The sequence below is a fragment of the Delphinapterus leucas genome, chromosome X (assembly GCF_059928025.1).
Source record: "Delphinapterus leucas isolate spDelLeu-1000000601 "Yukka" chromosome X, BTC_Dleu_Yukka2, whole genome shotgun sequence".
In the NCBI taxonomy this organism is placed as follows: Eukaryota; Metazoa; Chordata; class Mammalia; order Artiodactyla; family Monodontidae; genus Delphinapterus; species Delphinapterus leucas.
In genome coordinates this window covers 56,550,421-56,561,835 of record NC_143150.1, presented here as the reverse complement: position 1 = coordinate 56,561,835, position 11,415 = coordinate 56,550,421, and positions in this window count along the sequence as shown.

Sequence of the window (11,415 nt, the reverse complement as noted above, 5' to 3'; positions counted from 1 at the left end):
CTATTTATTGAAGAGAATGTCTTCTATCCATTTAATATTCTTGGCTCCCTTTTCAAATATTAGTTGACCATATATGTATGTGTTTACTTCTGGGCTGTTGATTCTATTCCATTGGTCTATGTTTTTGTTTTTAAGAAATCCACTGATAGTCTTATGGAGGCTCCCTTATACATGAAGTGTCACTTCTTTCTTGCTGCTTTCAAAATCCTCTCTTTGTCTTTGACTTTTGACAGTTTAATTATAATGTACCCAGTGTGGATTTCTCTTGATTCACCTTACTTGAGATCCTCTGAGCTTCATGAATCTGGATGTCCATTTCAGATCCTAGATTTGTGGAGTTTTCAGCCATTATTTATTCAAATAATTTTTCGCCCATTTCTCTCTCTTCTCCTTTTAAAATACTGTAATACATATACTAATATTTGAAGATGTCCATAAGAACTGTGGGTATTCTCCATTTCTTCTTTTTTCGTCTAATGGTTATTTTCAGATGAACTTTCTTTGAGTTTGTTGATTCTTTCTTTTGTTTGATTCTGCTGTTGAAGTTGTCTATTAAATTTTTCAGATCAGTTGTTGCATTCTTCAGCTTGAAGACTTCTATTTTATTCTTTTTTATGGTTTCTATTTCTTCACTGAACTTTTTTTTGTTCATGTTTTTTTCCTGATTTTGTTTAGTTGTCTATCTGTGTTCTCTTGTAGCTCATTGAGCTTCTTTCAGACAATTATTTTGAATTCTTTGTGAAGTAATTTATGGATCTCTATTTCTTTAGAGTCAATTACTGGAGCTTTATTGGTTTCTTTTGGTGGTTGCCTGATTCTTTGTGATCCTTGTAGCCTTGGGTTTGTGTCTGTGCATTTGGAGGAGCAGTTTTCCAGTCATTTACATTTTAAAGACTGGCTTCAGAAGGTAAAGACCTTCACCATTCAGCCTAGTCAGAGAGTGTGGTATTGTTAGCAGACAGAATCTGTGGATGATCCTGTTGGTGGTTTCCAAAGGTGGGCTTACTGCCAGCATCCTTAAGTGGGGGCATCAGGTCATAGGTGGGCAGGGCTGAAGGCATGTTTGCCAGCAGGTCTGGAACAGGGTGAATGAGTGGACAGGGTTGCCTCCAAGACCACAGGCAAGCAGGGATGAAGACAGGTCTGTAGACAGTGGGGATGCTTCTGGGTCCAGTTAGCAGGCCTGCTATCAGAGTCATAGGTAGGTTTGGCTCTTGCAAGGTCCCCAGCAGACAGAACTGCTGTGGGTTCATGTTTGAGTGGCGATGGAGTCAGATCATGGAGTTGATTCCAGTTCCACAGACAAGTATGCAGCCAGCTGGCCTGTTACCTGGGTTATAGGTAGGCATGGCTCCTGCCAGGTCCCCAGGCAGGCAGGACTGCCTCTGGGACTGCAGTCAAGTGGGGTTGGATCTGGGTCATGGGGCTTCATCTATGTCTGCAGTCAGGTCTGTAATCAGCAGGCCTATTACAGGGATATAGGTGGACATGGTTTCTGCTGGGTACCCCGGGAAGATAGGACTGCCTCTGTGACCATGGACAAGTAGGGCTGGAGCTAAGTCCACATGGGATGGGGCTGATTCTATGTCTGCAGTTGGGTCTGTGGTTGGTGAACCACCTCCCTGGGGCACAGGCCCACCTTATCAAAGCATTCTCCTTGGCCTTCGGCTCTACTGAGCTGTCACAAACTCCTACCCAGATCTTGAGGCTCCCACAATGGTTCTTTTGTCTGTGGATAATTGCCAAATGGTGTTTCTGTGGGGAAATAAATGCTCAGGACCTCCTATTTTGACACCTTGCTGACTTCATTCCTCTACTTTATCCTTTCTGTACTTTCCTAAAAGGGATTGTATAATTCATAAGTTTAATGCATGTCTTATTCTTTAGATAAGTTAGACATATTGGCAATACTTTCTGTTTTTAACACTTGTCCCAAGTCACATAGTTGAATATTTACTTAGTGGGTATAAATCTTAAAATGCAAACTCAGGTTGAAAAGATAGCTTTCTTTTTTTGTTATAACTCAACAAACTTCTGAATCCAAACTTCCATTCTACCAGACTGTCAAGAAACCAGTACAAAAAACGGAAAACAAAAAGTTAATTCAGTATTCTCCCCTCTGGCTGAAGGAGTAAGTGTATCCACTTACATGGTCTCCTCATGACTGGGCTTTTTGCTACTTCTATGCCCTACATGACACCCCTGAATCCACTAAGGATGTGAGTTGTTCAGTTTTCTGTGATGCACTACTCAGTCATTCTTCTCTTAATTTTTGTCACTAAGGTGGTGTCATTTGCAAGTACACAGACCATCTCTGCTTTTGGATCTCACAAACTTCTCTTGAATATCTGTTTTTTTTCCCACCATGGAGTATAATTTTCCTATCTGGTAGAAAGTTCTCTCTTTTCTTATTTCTTAAAGATATTCTGTATCTGACTGTACATCCCTTTCCTCTAAGGATTTAAGATTTGACAATCCCAAGGTCAGAAAGAATTTTAAGCTGTATCTGTTTTCCTACCTGCCACCTATTTCCCCTAAGACAATGAAAACCAAGTTGCTTTCGTGTATTAGGAGAAGGGAAAGAGGGAAACAGAATGAGAAAAAGTAATAAGTTAATATCTCAAAAATATTACCAAGTCACACTAATATCTGTCCTCTTTTGGGAACAGTAGAGCCTCTTCTGATTGCATCAGGGCATTTTTGGATGATTCATATGGGCCTAGGCAAAATTAGTATAGAACATATAACTTACCTAAATTACATGAAAATCTATAGTACTCCACTGATAAAATAATTTTTATAGCTGGGAGTGGAAGGAGATTTTTCACTTGTAGAGCATGGGCTGGGCTGTAAGGAAAAGAGTGAATGCATTGAAAAGGTGGGTATTCCAAACTCAGTATTTTGGATGGTTTTATGTTTTTGTTCCCCCAAAATTCATTTGTTGAAACTGAAATGACCAATATGATGGTATTGGTATGTGACGCCTTTGGGAGATTATTAGGTCGAGAGAGCAGAATCCTCATAAATGAGATTAATGAACTTATAAAAAAAGAAGCCAGAGAGACCCCTTGCCTCCTTCCTCCACGTGAGGATACAGGAAGTCTGTGACCTAAAAGAGGTCTGGTGGCATGCTGGCACCCTGATCTCAGACTTCCCAGCCTTAAAAACTGTAAGAAATAAAATCCTGTTCCTTAAAAGCTACCCAATTTGTGGTATTCAGGTAGCACCCTGAATGGAGCACCTCCATAAGACAGATGGGGTTTGACTCACTGTGGTTAAAGAGATCAGGGTCAAAAGCTTATAGAAAAAATCAAAGGAGACTTTGGGATACTGCGGGCATAAACAGAGCTGCTTGCCAACCCAGATATAAGGGTTAGCTCAGAGCTGTATGCAGGGGCTAGGTATGGAGATGCCATTTAGTCTGACATTACCATAGCAGGAGAAAATTTAGGAATATTGAGATACCCATCGTTTGCACAGAATGTTAAGCATTCTCAGCAGTGGCAACAGTGAGTTTCAAAAACAAGTGGCAACTAGAGAAGACGAGGAATCAGTGTGGAGAGAAATGCCATATGGTGTCTGTAACTAAGATGTTGGTTTGGGGGGCACATGTAAGGTGATCTGTGAAGATTCAGAAATAAACTGATACAAGGAAATAAGGGAGTTGGTACTGTTATCACATGGATGGGAACCCAAACCACTGTAGTTTGAGAATTAAAAGTTAATTTAGGAGATTGACACCAGCAAGGTGGCAGACTAGGAAGCTTCAGTCCCTATTTCCCCATGAAAATACCAAATAAACAACAACATATAGACAAAAGTAGCTATGTGGTATCTCTAGAAATAGTTTAATAAGCTGCAGCAACCAAAACCTAAACAAGAAAAAGACACACTCAAAACAGAAGAAAATTTCATGAAGTATTTGATTTCCTTTGCCCCAACCATCTCCAGAGCTACACAGCATGGCACAGTCCCAATTCCTGGTTCTTCACTCAGGACATAGAGTATAACTTGCTATATTCTGGCTTGTCTGGGAGCTGTGCAAGGGAATGGTTTCTGTCTTGCCTTACTCAGGGCACTGACAGGAATGGTGGCATAGTTTGGGTATCAGGTTGAAGGTGAATAAAAGCAATTGATGGGGGCCTCAGTGCAAGAGAGCTTCAAGGGAATTTCAGATGTGTGAGTGCCTGGGAGGATGAAATTAACAGACAGATGAAAACAATAGAACATCTATGGCTCTGAGAAGAAGGAGGGGTGAGACTCCTCAGTAAATTAAGACATTTAAAAATAGGCATGTATTTGGGAGCATTATAAAAGAAGAAAAAAAAGCACACATATACTTACGGGAGATGCATCTTCAGAAAAGGCCTGAGAAGACCTTCAGCCTTCATGATAGGTGGATTAGAGGAGGTGTTCCCCTGCACAGAGCCAGTCTGTGAAGACTGGGAGAGGTGAATATTTTTTCAAACCCTCGGTTTTCAACAAAATATGGATACTTGTTTCACCACTTCTATTCAACCCAGTACTACCAGTCCTAGTTGGAGTAATTTTATAAGAAATAAAAAGCATCCAGATTGGAAAGGAATAAATAAAATCATTTCTGTTCACATACAATATGATCTTATATGTAGACAACTTAAAGATTACCCAAAAAACTGTTAGAATTAATAAACATTCAGCAAAGTTGAAGGATACAAAATCAACACACACAAATCAGTTGCATATCTACACACTAATAATTTACAATCCAAAAAAATTAAGAATATTTTTAAGCCTACACCAACTGCTTTCATTGGCCTCCAATCTGACACTCAAACTATGTCACCATGGGCTTCCCTGGTGGCGTACTGGTTGAGAGTCTGCCTGCCGATGCAGGGGGCACGGGTTCGTGCCCCAGTCTGGGAAGATCCCACATGCCACGGAGCGGCTGGGCCCATGAGCCATGGCCACTGAGCCTGCGTGTTTGGAGCCTGTGCTCCACAACGGGAGAGGCCACAACAGTGAGAGGTCCGCCCGCATACCGCAAAAAAAACTATGTCACCATTACTGTCAATGCCCTGAGTTAGGCAAGAAGGAAACCATTCCCTTGGGGAAGAAGTAAAACTGTCACTCTTTACACATGGCATGGTACTATATATACAAAACCCTGAAGTCCCCACCAAAAAACTATTAGAACTAATAAATGAATTCAGTACAGTTGCAGGAAACAAGATTAATATACAGAAATCTATTGCATTTTTATACACTAATAATGAACTATAAGTACGAGAAAACAATCCTGTCTAAAATTGCATCAAAAGGAATAAAATACCTAGGAATAAACTTAACAAAGGAAGTGGAAGAACTATACTGTGAAAACTATTAAACATTGTTGAAGGAATTTGAAAAATGGTACAAAGAAATGCAAAGATATTCCATGTATTAGATTAGAAGAATTAATATTGTTAAAAGGTCCATATTATCCAAATCAATATACAGAATTAATGCAATCCCTACCAAATTCCCATGACATTTTTTCCAGAATTAGAGCAAATAATCCTAAAATTTAAATGTGTCAACTGAAAAGAATGTACAGCCGAAAGTTGAGAATTATGTTTTATTCAAGGATATTACTGAGGACTATAGCCTGGGAAGACAGCCTCTCAGATAGCTCTGAGGTACTGTTCCAAAGAAGTAAGGGAGGAGCGAGGATATATAGAAGTTTTTTCTGAAAACAAACAAACAAAACAACAACAAAAAACACATGTAGTCGAATATCAAAAGATTACTGGTAATCATAAAAAAACCAGACATCTCAAGTTAACGATGTTAGTGCCTTTCTCAGGGAAGATGCAAGAGTTTGGGCTCTCTGAGGTGGGAGAGCCAACTTCAGGACACTGGTCAACAAGAGACCTCCCAGCTCCACATAATATCAAATGGCAAAAAACTCCCAGAGATCTCCATCTCAGCACCAGCACCCAGCTTCACTCAACGACCAGCAAGCTACAGTGCTGGACACCCTATGCCAAACAACTAGCAAAACAGGAACACAACCCCACCCATTAGCAGAGAGGCTGCCTAAAATCATGATAAGTCCACAGACACCCTAAAACACACCACCAGACATGGACCTGCCCACTAGAAAGACAAGATCCAGCTTCATCCACCAGAACACAGGCACTATTCCCCTCCACCAGGAAGCCTACACAACCCACTGAACCAACCTTAGCCAATGGGGACAGACATTAAAAATACGAACCTGCAGCCTGCAAAAAGGAGACCGCAAACACAGTAAGATAAGCAAAATGAGAAGACAGAAAAACACACAGCAGATGAAAGAGCAAGATAAAAACGCACCAGACCTAACAAATGAAGAGGAAATAGGCAGTCTACCTGAAAAAGAATTCAGCATAAGGATAGTAAAGATGATCCAAAATCCTGGAAATAGAATAGAGAAAATGCAAGAAACATATAACAAGGACTTAAAAGAACTAAAGATGAAACAAACAATGATGAACAGCACAATAAATGAAATGAAAAATACTCTAGATGGGATCAGTAACAGAATAACTGAGGCAGAAGAATGGATAAGTGACCTGGAAGATAAAATAGTGGAAATAACTACTGCAGAGCAGAATAAAGGAAAAAAGAATGAAAAGAACTGAGGACAGTCTCAGAGACCTCTGGGACAACATAAAACACACCAACATTCGAATTATAGGGGTTCCAGAAGAAGAAGAGGAAAAGAAAGGGACTGAGAAAATATTTGAAGAGATTATAGTTGAAAACGTCCCTAATATGGCAAAAGAAATAGTTAATCAAGTCCAGGAAGCACAGAGAGTCCCATATAGGATAAATCCAAGGAGAAATGTGACAAGACACATATTAATGAAACTGTCAAAAATTAAATACAAAGAAAGCATATTAAAAGCAGCAAGGGAAAAACAGCAAATAACACACAAGAGAATCCCCATAAAGTTAGCAGCTGATCTCTCAGCAGAAACTCTGCAAGCCAGAAGGGAGTGGAAGGACATACTGAAAGTGACGAAGGAGAAAAACCTGCAAGCAAGATTACTCTACCCAGCAAGGATCTCATTCAGATTTGATTGAGAAACTAAAACCTTTACAGACAAGCAAAAGCTGAGAGAGTTCAGCACCACCAAATCAGCTTTACAACAAATGCTAAAGGAATTTCTCTAATCAAGACACAAAAGAGAAGGAAAAGACCTACAATAATGAAACCAAAACAATTTAGAAAATGGGAATGGGAACATAAATATCAATAACTACCTTAAATGTAAATGGAATAAATGCTCCCAAAAAAAGACACAGATTGGCTGAATGGATACAAACACAAGACCCATATATATGCTGTCTACGAGAGACCCACTTCAGACCTAGAGACACATACAGACTGAAAGTAAGGGGATGGAAAAAAATATTCCATGCAAATGGAAACCAAAAGAAAGCTGGAGTAGTAATTCTCATATCAGACAAAATGGACTTTAAAATAAAGACTATTAGAAGAGACAAAGAAGGACACTACATAATGATCGAGGGGTCAATCCAAGAAGAAGATATAACAATTGTAAATATTTATGTACCCAACATAGGAGCACCTCAATACATAAGGCAAACACTAACAGCCATAAGAGGGGAAATCGACAGTAACACCCTCATAGTCGGGGACTTTAACACCCCACTTTCACCAATGGACAGATCATCCAAAATGAAAATAAATAAGGAAAAACAAGCTCTAAATGATACATTAAACAAGATGGACTTAATTGATATTTATAGGACACTCCATCCAAGAACAACAGAATACACATTTTTTTCAAGTGCTCATGGAACATTCTCCAGGATACATCATATCTTGGGTCACAAATCAAGCCCTGGTAAATTTAAGAAAATTGATATTGTATCAATTATCCTGTCCGACCACAACACCATGAGACTAGATATCAATTACAGGAAAAGATCTGTAAAAAATACAAACACATGGAGGTTAAACAATACACTACATAATAACGAAGTGATCACTGAAGAAATCAAAGAGGAAATAAAAAAGTACTTAGAAACAAATGATAATGGAGACACGATGACCCAAAACCTATGAGATGCAGCAAAAGCAGTTCTAAGTGTGAACTTTATAGCAATACAAGCCCACCTTAAGAAATGGGAAACATCTCGAATAAACAACCTAACCTTTCACCTAAAGCAATTAGAGAAAGAAAAACAAAAAAACCCAAAGTTAGCAGAAGGAAAGAAATTATAATAATCAGATCAGAAATAAATGAAAAAGAAATGAAGGAAACAATAACAAAGATTAATAAAACTAAAAGTTTCTTCTTTGAGAAGATAAACAAAATAGATAAACCATTAGCCAGATTCATCAAGAAAAAAAAGGGAGAAGACTCAAATGAATAGAATTAGAAATGAAAAAGGAGAAGTAACAACTGACACTGCAGAAATACAAACGATGATGAGAGATTACTACAAGCAACTCTATGCCAATAAAATGGACAACCTGGAAGAAATGGACAAATTCTTAGAAATGCACCACCTGCCAAGACTAAATCAGGAAGAAACAGAAAATATGAACAGACCAATCACAAGCACTGAAATTGAAACTGTGATTAAAAATCTTCCAACAAACAAAAGCCCAGGACCAGATGGCTTCACAGGTGAATTCTATCAAACATTTAGAGAAAAGCTAACACCTATCCTTCTCAAACTCTTCCAAAATTCAGCAGAGGGAGGAACACTCCCAAATTCATTCTACGAGGCCACCATCACCGTGATACCAAAACCAGACAAGGATGTCACAAAGAAAGAAAACTACAAACCAATATCACTGATGAACATAGATGCAAAAATCCTCAACAAAATACTAGCAAACAGAATCCAACAACCCATTGAAAAGATCATACAACATGATCTAGTGGGGTTTATTCCAGGAATGCAAGGATTCTTCAGTATGCGCAAATCAATCAATGTGATAAACCATATTAACAAATTGAAGGAGAAAAACCATATGGTCATCTCAATAGATGCAGAGAAAGCTTATGAAAAAATTCAACACCCATTTATGTCAAAATCCCTGAAGAAAGTAGGCATAGAGGGAATTTTCCTCAACATAATAAAGGCCATATATGACAAGCCCACAGCCAATATCGTCCTCAATGGTGATAAACTGAAAGCATTTCCACTAAGATCAGGAACAAGACAAGTTTGTCCACTCTCACCACTCTTATTCAACATAGTTTTGGAAGTTTTAGCCACAGCAATCAGAGAAGAAAAGGAAATAAAAGGAATCAAAATCAGAAAATAAGAAGTAAAGCTGTCACTGTTTGCAGATGACATGATACTATACATAGAGAATCCTAAAGATGCTACCAGAAAACTACTAGAGCTAATCAATGAATTTGGTAAAGTTAAAAGATACAAAAATAATGCACAGAAACCTCTTGCATTCCTATACACTAATGATGAAAAATCTGAAAGTGAAATCAAGAAAACACTCCCATTTACCATTGCAACAAAAAGAATAAAATACCTAGGAATAAACCTACCTAAGGAGACAAAAGTCCTGTATGCAGAAAATTATAAGACACTGATGAAAGAAATTAAAGATGATACAAAAGCTGGAGAGATATACCATGTTCTTGGATTGGAAGAATCAACACTGTGAAAATGACTCTACTACCCAAAGCAATCTACGGATTCAATGCAATCCCTATCAAACTACTACTGGCATTTTTCACAGAACTAGAACGAAAAATTTCACAATTTGTATGGAAACACAAACGACCCTGAATAGCCAAAGCAATCTTGAGAACGAAAAAAGGAGCTGGAGGAATCAGGCTCCCTGACTTCAGACTATACTACAAAGCTACAGTAATCAAGACAGTATGGTACTGGCACAAAAATGCAATGGAACAGGATAGAAATCCCAGAGATAAACCCACGCACATATGGTCACCTTATCTTTGATACAGGAGGCAAGAATGTACAGTGGAGAAAGGACAGCTTCTTCAACAATTGGTGCTGGAAAAACTGGACAGGTACATGTAAAAGTATGAGATTAGATCAGTCCCTAACACCATACACAAAAATAAGCTCAAAATGGATTAAAGACCTAAATGTAAGGCCAGAAACTATCAAACTCTTAGAGGAAAACAAAGGCAGAACACTCTATGACATAAATCACAGCAAGATCCTTTTCGACCCACCTCCTAGAGAAATGGAAATAAAAACAAAAATTAACAAATGGGACCTAATGAAACTTCAAAGCTTTTGCACAGCAAAGGAAACCATAAACAAGACAAAAAGACAACCCTCAGAATGGGAGAAAATATTTGCAAATGAAGCAACTGACAAAGGGTTAATTTCCAAAATTTACAAGTGGCTCATGCAGCTCAATAACAAAAAAACAAACAACCCAATCCAAAAATGGGCAGAAGACCTAAATAGACATTTCTCCAAAGAAGATATACAGACTGCCAACAAACACATGAAAGAATTCTCAACATCATTAATTATTAGAGAAATGCAAATCAAAACTACAATGAGATATCATCTCACACCAGTCAGAATGGCCATCATCAAAAAATCTAGAAACAATAAATCCTGGAGAGGGTGTGGAGAAAAGGGAACATTCTTGCACTGCTGGTGGGAATGTGAATTGGTTCAGCCACTATGGAGAACAGTATGTAGGTTCTTTAAAAAACTACAAATAGAGCTACCATATGATGCAGCAATCCCACTACTGGGCATATACCCTGAGAAAACCAGAATTCAAAAAGAGTCATGTACCAAAATATTCATTGCAGCTCTATTTACGATAGCCTGGAGCTGGAGACAACCTAAATGCCCATCATCAGATGAATGGATAAAGAAGATGTGGCACATATATACAATGGAATATTACTCAGCCATAAAAAGAAATGCAATTGAGCTATTTGTAATGAGGTGGATAGGCCTAGAGTCTGTCATACAGAGTGAAGTAAGTCAGAAAGTGAAAGACAAATACCGTATGCTAACACATATATATGGAATTTAAGAAAATAAAATGTCATGAATAACCTAAGCGTAAGACAGTAATAAAGACACAGACCTACTGGAGAACAGACTTGAGGATATGGGGAGGGGGAAGGGTGAGCTGTGACAAAGTGAGAGAGAGGCATGGACATATATACGCTACCAAACGTGAAACCGATAGCTAGTGGGAAACAGCCGCATAGCACAGGGAGATTAGCTCGGTGCTTTGTGACCGCCTGGAGGTGTGTGATATGGAGGGTGGGAGGGAGGGAGACGCAAGAGGGAAGAGATATTGGAACATATGTATATGTATAACTGATTCACTTTGTTATAAAGCAGAAACTAACACACCATTGTAAAGCAATTATACCCCAATGAAGATGTTAAAAAAAA